General features: G+C 39.9%; 1 protein-coding gene across 2 annotated transcripts in view; it reads right to left on the minus strand.

The window, feature by feature from the left end:
* Positions 1 to 9,684, minus strand: part of LOC109920222 (microtubule-associated serine/threonine-protein kinase 4-like) — a 763,378-nt gene that overhangs the window by 463,932 nt on the left and 289,762 nt on the right. The gene's annotated exons all lie outside the window — the stretch shown is intronic.

The following is a 9,684-nucleotide window of genomic DNA, read 5'->3' on the forward strand; positions in this document are numbered from 1 at the left end:
ACCTTGTTGTCTCGGATTCTCCAGCATCTGCAGTTCCTACTATCTCTAATCCATTTTTTTTGTCTGATTTCACTGCTGTGAAGCACTTTTGAATGTTTTTCTACATTCTGGTGCTACATCAATGTAAGTTGTTGTTAACAATATTTTTGCACCAGAGGCCAGTGTGTTTTTCAAATGAGGAAGTCTGTCACGAACAAAAGGTATGTCCTCAAAGTGGCCCATGAAGAGTATCATTCATTTAGACCCCTTTCAATTTTCAAGCCTATGTATTTAAAAGTAAATCAGCAGCATAAATGTATGCTTCAAACAAGATAAAAGGTTAATTTCTTATTCAACTATCACTGAAAATTATTTAGGATAAAAAGTGATGACGTTATGAACAAAAATTACAGATACAAAGATTTAAGGTAAGCAAGTGTAAAAATTAAAGCAAGATCAATCTCTAAGATTGTTGAAAGCTCGTTTGAAGATTCTCCTTCCAAAGGGAAGATATTGAAAACTTGAAGTCAGAATTCAGCAGCTGCAATGACTTTTGTAGTTGAGTAGTTGGAGGTTAATTTTGTAAGTGGATTCAAAAGACAGAACCATTGCAGAGAGTAAGGAAATGATCCCTCTCTTCATAGGTTTGTGAGACTTGAAAACTGCCTGGAATCCTTCTCAGCAGAACAGAGAGGCTTCCTGGGGACATTATTTTTCTGCAATTCTGAGTGATAGAGAGAAAAACCCAACTCTCACATGCTGTTCACAGCTAGTTCAGCTGGTGCTGTGGTTAAAGCTGTCTTCACGTATCCTCCAGAGATCTCTTCACACTGAGTGACTATGTCAGCCAATTTTTAATCAAAATCAAACAAAATGGTTTTGGATGTTAGCTTGGATAAATCATTGTTCCACAAAGCAAAGTCAATTATCCTGAAATTCCCTGCAGTATCCTTCCAATCTCCTGTTCAACACTACAGAAGCCTTTGAGTCTTCGCATATTTTGAGGTTTCAGTAGAGAGTCCTGGCATTCATCGAATTATTTAATGACCTTTTGTGATTGACTCTTAAATCTATGCCTGTCTGCTTTCGACTGCACTGTATCAACAACAGCAATCATGTACTTCTGGGAGCCACCTTGTAAGTTTTTGTATCAATTTTAAAGACAGCATTGCCTTGTTTATGAAAAATCTGCACTGGAATCAAGGGGTAAGGGACAAACAGGTCAAGTCCCATATTGGTGAAATATATCTCCTGGCAGGCCACCAGACAAAACAGAAGCTGAATACTATACAGTTACCATGTCCAGTACAGTATTGAGTTTATGCTTTGCACCATGCTTCCTTCACTGAAGCATCACTGATCAAACTCACAAAATATCCATTTATTTTCAAAGTCTATCAAACTCACACCAATGAATCCACACATGTCAGAGAATCAAATAATCTCTCGTGGGCTGCAATTTTAGTGTTTCTTTTGAGGAGTGTGAAAACCGTAGGGCTGTTTCATTTCTGTCTGCCCAAAGATCAATCCATACCATGTTTAAAGCCAGGACGCTATTGGCACAGTTTTCCTCAGGGTGGGCAGTAAAATGTTTATTTTTGGTGGTTTACTCCAGGAAGATCCAATTCTAGCCAATAACAGCACTTTTAGCTTGTGGGCGGAAAGATAAATATTTCAGGATACATTTTATATTAAACTGCCCACTGAATTAACTCACCTGTTGTGAAGGGCATTTTTGTTTTAGGAATGACCTGGGGGAATAGTGGGTGATACTGCCACCATCACAGTAACTCTGCCTTCATGTTCAGCATGTCAATTGTTGAAGATTTAAAAAAAAGTAAATCCATTAATAGCTTGCTATGGTCATAGCTGGCGTCCCAAACCACAAGCTGCTGAATGCCAAATTTATCGCGAGAGCTTGAGAAATTCACAAGCCACACACTCAGAAGTGAGCTGGGTATAGGCTTTGCCTACAAATGAGAAAAATTCCAAATCCGATGTCTTGCCGTAATTAATTTGCTGCAGAGCGGCAGTACAAAATATGACATCAGAGCAAAATGTGATTTTACAGCTGCTTATTTTGTTTTAATATAAAAGATCTTTGAGGGCCTTCTGAATATCTCCCAGGGTGAAATATGTTTTAGGCAGTAGTGCAAATCAGGTGAGAGCACAGAATCACAGTCCATTTTAAATCCTGTCTAATTTTCTTCTTCTTTGCATGGGTGGATAAAAATAAATTAGATGGGGCTATTGTCCATTTTGCAACATTGTCTAAGGCCAATTTTACCCTCCCTATGCCTTGTTGCTAATCACCTGTTGTCACTTTCAAGAAGATTATGGTCACTGTTCCAAAAATTCTATTTCCGTGCATTAAGGGCATATATAAAAATTATCAACAGCTTATGTATCAACAGACAAATTTGAATAATTTGTCATGCAGCTATTTTAAATTTGTGGCTCACTGTCATTTGAAATGAATAGAAGAGTGAGTGGCACAGTGAGTTAATCGGCAGTCAGCAATCCAATTACCTTCAGAGTTTTAGGTTTTAATCCAAAATTTTATGGCATTGGTTTGGCCAACAGCAGAGGGAGCTCTCTTATGTATCTGGACTAGAAGTTACTGAGCCATGAGATAACACAGAGTGGAGCCAGAGGAACACAGCAGGCCAGGCAGCATCAGAGGAGCAGGAAGGTTGATGTTTCGGGTCGGGAACTACAGCAGGACAGGCAGCATCAGAGGAGCAGGAAGGTTGATGTTTCGGGTCGGGAACCACAGCAGGACAGGCAGCATCAGAGAAGCAGGAAAGTTGATCTTTCGGGTCTGGACCCTTCTTCAGAAAATGATGCTCCTCTGATGCCGTCAGTCCTGCTGTGTTCCTCCAGCTCCACTCCGTGTTATCTCTGACTCCAGCATCTGCAGTTCTTGCTATCACTGAAACATGAGTTCTTGTTGTGGCAGTGGTTGGGAAATGTGATATCTTCTCAAAATATCACACTAAATTTAAATGTTAGCACTAGCAGAATGTTGCATGGTCCCATGGAGACTTTACTTAATTCTTTAAAAATACATAAGTTATCTGTCCAAAAATATTCAAAGCAACCATATCACAATTCAGATGTCACCCTTCGGACATGAGCACCAAAACTTCAAGGGTTTAATAGAAATGAGAAAGAAAGGTAAACATAGTATGCTGATTTTCTTCTGATTTCAAACTGGAAATTCACAATTAATTCTGTCTCAAGCTAATTTACCAACAATAATTTTATTTGTAGTCTCCTAAGGATGCCTTAACAAAGAGCAGCTTTATCTTGGAACACAGAAGTAGCCAATTCACCCTTCCAACCCATTATGCCATTTAATCTTTAACCCAATTTTCCTCATATCCTTTAATGTCTAACTCCTAGGATGATCGGTTTGACTTTATGAGGAAAAAAAAAACACAATTTCAGAACATTGTTAGCTGAAGGTAAGTGTAGGTTACTGATGGATCATTGTAACAGGAAATGGTGCTCCTACAAAACTGTGTGAGGAGGGAAAGCTTTGTGATTAATATCCAGCAGTACTTTTAAAGTAATAATCCAGTCCAGACTCTCTGATGTCCATAAACCTCACCATTTACAATATCGTAAAAGGCTTATAATCGCATTACTATTCTGTCATGAGGTGAGGTGAAACTGACTGCCGTTGACATTAAAAGGGTCAAGCAGCCTGGAAAAGGTGAAGTCAATGGGAATACACTTTGCTGGTTGAGGTCACACTTAGCTCAAAGTAACACTGTTGTGGTTGTTAATCATTTCAATCACAGGACGTCATTGCAGGAGCTCCTCAGGATAGATGTTTATCAACCTGTTCAGATATGTTATTTTGTACTTCTGGGTGGGACTTGAACTAGTACTTCCTATCTAAGAGGTAGGGGGCGCTATCACTGTGCCACAAGAGCCCTTGAACTCCTTGGTGTGGTGTGCTAAGTCCAACTCTCTTCAGCTTCTTCATCAATAACACAAAAGTCAAAAGTGGGGCTGTTTGCTTATAATTGTACAATTCTCAATACTATTCTCAACCTCTTAGTGTTAAAGCAGTCTACGTATCTACACCAAGACTTGGACATCATTCAAACTTGGGCTGATAAGTAGTAAGTGACATCTGTGCCACACAAGTGCCATGTAATGATCATCTCCAACAAGAAAGGGTCTAACCATCCTCCCGTGCCAATCACTTGCATTACTGTCCTGACCAGACCCGAGGTGTGTTGTGATGGTTCAGATAGGATACCCGAAATTGTCAAGCTTCAGTGTGAGTAGGGATGGACTGCTTTATTCACAGTCCTCTTGAATGGTCATAATAATGTTAATTAACAAAAGACCCCTTCCGTGATGGATACCATTCTCCCAGACCAAATGTATTAAAAGGAGTTAATCTAACCAGGCTTTCCTGAGTTCACAAAAGAGTGAGTTTATTAATTGCTAAACATGAGAATAAGCAATTAGGCAACTCATATATATTTGGATTAGATATGAGTAATGAGTCCAAAAAAAGTTAAATGTTAAAAGATATATCAATCAGTCTCTGGGTCATTCATGAAGAGTGGCAAATGGATTTTGATGGTTAAGCAATTGATTTTGGATTCTTGGGTCTGCAAGCTAGTTGAATTCCTTTTGACTGGCCAGCTAGCTTCAAATACTCAGAGTGAAAACATCCTTTACCTATATCACAGGGGTGATTAATGGGGAGGAGTGTGGTCTTCAGCTGTGATCTTCCTAGCATACTAGCGCTCAAACACAGGCCAATACACATGAGTATCTCAGCTTAATACACATCTTGACTTATACAATTAAAAGTAGGACCTTGGGTAGTGTTGTAAAACAAAGAGACCTAGGGGTTCATGTTCATAATTCTTTGAAGTTTACATCACATATAGACACCGTGGTTAGACACCTTGCCTTCATTGTTCAGACCTTTGAGTATAGGAGTTGAGCCGTCATGTTGAGTTGTACAGGACATTGATGAGGCTTCTTCCGGAGTACTGTATTGCCGTTATAGGGAGGATATTATTAACCTGGAGAGGGTTCAGAAGATATTTACCAGGATGTTGACAGAGATGGAGGGTTTGAGTTATAAGGAGAAGCTGGATAGGCTGGGACTTTTTTAGCTGGAGCATAGGAGGTTGAAGGGTGACCTTTAGAGATTTATAAATCCATGAGGGGCATACATAAGGTGCATGGCAGGTGTCTTACCCATAGAGTGAGGATTTCAAGACTAAGGGGCATATTTTTAAGGTGAGAGGGGAAAGATTTTAAAAAGACATGACGGGCAATTCTTTTTACACAGAATGTGGTTCATGTGTGGAAAAAACTTCCAGAGGAAGTGATGGATGCAGGTACAGTTACAATGTTTAAAAGACATTTGGATAAGTACATGAATAAGAAATGTTTGGAGGGATATGGGCCAAGAGCAGGCAGGTGGGACTAGTTTAGTTTGGGATTATGGTCAACATGGACTGGTCAGACTGAAGGTTCTTGAGTTGTATGGCACTATGACTCTATGAGTAGCTCAGTCCACTGGAACACCAGAGCACCTCAGCCTACTAGGATACTTTCATTCACTAGCACACACAGCCCATAGTTGAACTGGCTTTTAACTCCTATCCTCATGTATTCTTAAAAGGAAAAGACACAAAACATGCCTCTTACTCAGACCACAATCTTTTCTCTCATCATGTTCACCATCTGAGATAAATCCCAGGAGATCACAGTTCAGTTTGTCATTTTACTCTTTTAAATCCATCTCTTTGAAGCTTCCTTGACACTTCATTAGGTCTGATATTCCAGGGAATCTGCCCTTCTCTAGACTGCCACTGAAATTATATCCACAGTCATCTTTCGGTCGTACATCCTTTTATTTCAAAAATATCAATTAAAAGTTCAATGTGTCTGTAAGTACTTCAAGGTTCCTCTGTTGTCACAACAATTACTGAACTGCCCGTTACTAACAGCTTGCAGACCAGAAACTGAACTGAACTAACCATATAAATACTGTGACTACAAGAGAATCCAGAGGCTGGGAATTCCAGGGTGAGTATCCCACCTCCTGAATCCCTAAAGCATCTATAAGTCATGAAGTCAGGTGTGTGATGGAATACTCTCCACCTTCTTGATGGGTGCATCTACAAACACACAAAAGAAGCTCAAATCATTTTGGACAACCAGTCTGCTTACTTGATCCCCCATCAACCAACTAAACATTCAGTTCCTCTCTTGCTAATGCACTGTAGTGTATAGCATACGCAAGGTGCATTGCAGCAACACAGACTTCTTTGATGGCACCTTCCAAGCTCTTTACCAGCCCATAGCAGATCCACCACCTGCAATTTCCCCTCCAAGACATACACCATCCTGATTTTGATCTTATTGTTGGATTCTGGAGAATTACCAGGGGATTGGAAAATGCGAGGGTGACACACCTATTCAAAAAGGGAGGGAGGCAAAAGTAGGGTGACTATAGGCCGATTGGCCTAATATCTATTGTTGGAAAGGTATTGGAATCAATTAAGGAAGTCATAACAGAATATTTGGAAAATCATAAACTAATCAAACAGAGTCAGCGTGGCTTAACAAAAGGAAAAGTATGCCTGACTCATTTATTAGTTTTTTGAGGAAGACTCAACCAGGTGGATAGAGTAGATGTGTTGCATTTGGACTTCAACAAGATATCTCACAAAATGTTAAGCCATACGAGCCTATGGTGTTAGGGTAGTATACTGGTATGGATAGACAATTGGCTCCTGGGCAGTAAAAAGTGAGTGAGAATAAGTGTTCTTTTTCAGGATGATGACCCATGATGTGTGGGGTTTCACGGGGATCAGTGCTGGGACCACAACTGTTTACAATATAAATTAGTGACTTGGAGGAAGGAAGAGAATGTAGGCAAATTTGCAGACGACACTAAAACAGGTGGAAAGGCAGATCATGAGAGGAATACAACAATTCACAGAGAGATATTGATAGATTAGCTAAATGGGCAAAATGTTGGATTATGGAATATAATATGCAAAAATGTAAAGTTGTTCATTTTGGAATGGAGAACAAAAGAACAGAATATTATTTTGACCAGACCAAACCCCCTTCAGATATATCCACGAGATAGCCTAGACCCTAACTTTTATCCTATTTAAAGGCAAGTATGGAACACAGAACTAATTCGATTGGTTACACTATTCGACTTTAAGCACTTTATTTTTACACTACAGTTAAAAAACAAACAAAACAGGAAATGGTATAACTCCAATTCTATTGGAAAACTTAACAGAATAATGGATTTTTTAACTACTAAACAGCAACTGTTCCAATATAGTAACATCCAATAGACATAACCTTGGTAAAGGCAAATTCAATAAAATAGATTGTTTCACATGCCACATTTCTTCAGTCCAGGAGAAAAGAACATCAAGAGAAAATTTTGGCAGAGAGTGAGCTCAAGCATTTTGTGGTAGCTGGGAGAGATGTATAGCAACTTCCAAACCCTAACTACTGAAAGCTAAATTAAAACCCTGGTTCTGTGGGAACCTGATCCCACCCATTCAGGCTGCTTCTATTGTTCCAACTTTTAAAAAAACCCAAGGCCTCACAAGCTGTTTGCTTTATTGGCTTGGATCATGCTGCTTTGTATCTCTGTCTCAACCTCTCTTCAAAAGAAAAACCAGGACAAAATACACCACTTAAAGCCATAATATCATCACAATTTAGATGGAGGGAAACTGAAGAAAGCTGTAACACAAAGGCACTTGGGGATATTTGTGCATGAAACACAGAATGCTAACACACAGGTGCTGCAGGTAATCAGGAAAGCTTATGAAATGTTGGCCCTTATTTCAAGGGGGTTGGAATATAACAGTAGGAAAGTCTTGCTACAATTGTACAAGATGCTAGTGAGATCACATCTGAAGTATTCTATGTAGTTTTGGTCCCCCTATTTAAGGAAAGATATCATTTCATTGGCGGCAGTTCACAGAAGAATCACTGGGATAATCCCTGGTATGGAGGGATTGTCTAATGACCAAAGATTAATCAAGTTGGGATTCTACTCACTGGCATGTAGAAGAATGAGAGGTGATCTCATTGAAACAGATAGGATTCTTAAGGGGCTTAACAGGACAAATGCTGAGAGGATGTTTTCCCTCGTGGAAAAGTCTAACATAAGAGGGCATAGTCTTAGAATAAAGGGTATCAATTTAAAACGGAGGTAAAGAGGAATTTCTTCTCTGACGGTTGAGAGTCTTTGGAACTCCTTGTCCATATTTAATGCTGAGATAGATAGATTCTTGATCAATAGAGGAATGAAGGATTATGGGGAAAGAGAAGGAAAGTGGATATGAGGAATGTCGTCAGATCCTATTGTATGGTGGAGCAAGCTCAAGGGCCTGAATGGCTTACTCCTATTTCTATTTCCAATGGTCTTATGGACTCCCTCCAAAACAGCACTGTGTACTGAAGCTCACCTTCATCTTCTTAAGGACAGCTGAAAATGGGCAACAAATGCTGATATAGCCAATCTGAGAGTCAATCTAAATGTTAAATTAGAAAGAATATCATGCTGGTGGTAAAATTTGCATATTCTACTGGCAGTCATTCAATAACATATTATTTTAATACTTTTAGCTTTGTACTTTCAGCCGTGTGCAGAGTTCGGGGATAATTCTGATTATGTGAAGACTTTTAAAACGTGAGATAGTAAATCTGAGTTCATACTTCAAGCAGCTCCATTCAGACAGCACAGATTCTGTTCTAAAATTTCAATCCAACACAATTCAGTCATTTCGTAATTCATCATCAGTAGAAAAATGACAGGCTTGAGACCTCTCAAGCAACCTTGGCAAAACAAAATATTGAATTCCCAAGAGGATGAGAAAGGAATTAAAATGGGGGCGAGATTTATCTTAATATGTTAGAATAATTTTATGGAAAAATATTTAGGAGGAGACTTGTACCAAAATTACTTCCTTCCTCCCAAACTTGGTTTGGGAACTCGGTAAAGCAGCTTGTTTGTAGGTTGCTCTCCAGGCAATAAATGCTGACCTAGCCAGTGACACCAACATCCCACAACAAATAATTTAAAAAGGTACATTTTGATTGATGATTTGATTGTAGCTGATGCTGGTGGAGGGAGTGGATGCTTGTGGATGGATGCAAGTAGTCTGCTTTGTCCTCAATAAGAGCCAGGCTTTTTGAATGTTGTCAGACCTACACTTATCCAAACAAGTGGGGAACTGCAAATGCTGTAAATCAGGAACAAAAACAAAGTTGCTGGAAAAGCTCAGCCGGTCTGGCAGCATCTGTGAAGGAAAAAACAGAGTTAACGTTTCGGGTCCAGTGACCCTTCCTCAGAACAATGTGTTCATTTAAAGAGCCCACATCGACTGTATGGGCCGAATAGACACCATCTGCACTGCGACTAATTCTATCACTCCAACATTTGTCTTCAACCCACTGCTGACTCTTTCTGAGAGCAAATCGAAACCTAATCTCGCTGCACGTTGTTCTGAAGAATGGAAAGAGAAAATATTTCTTGCCTAGAGCCAGTTACACAGCAAGCCTATTGCACAGACGCCGGCCTTACAGCAGGTGGCGCAGCCACTCAGCAGGGGGCGGAATGCGGGGAGGACCGGGTGCTGGCGGTCGGCAGGGGGCGGAATGCGGGGAGGACCGGGC

This window comes from Rhincodon typus, chromosome 3 (assembly GCF_021869965.1).
Source record: "Rhincodon typus isolate 14 chromosome 3, sRhiTyp1.1, whole genome shotgun sequence".
Lineage (NCBI taxonomy): Eukaryota > Metazoa > Chordata > Chondrichthyes > Orectolobiformes > Rhincodontidae > Rhincodon > Rhincodon typus.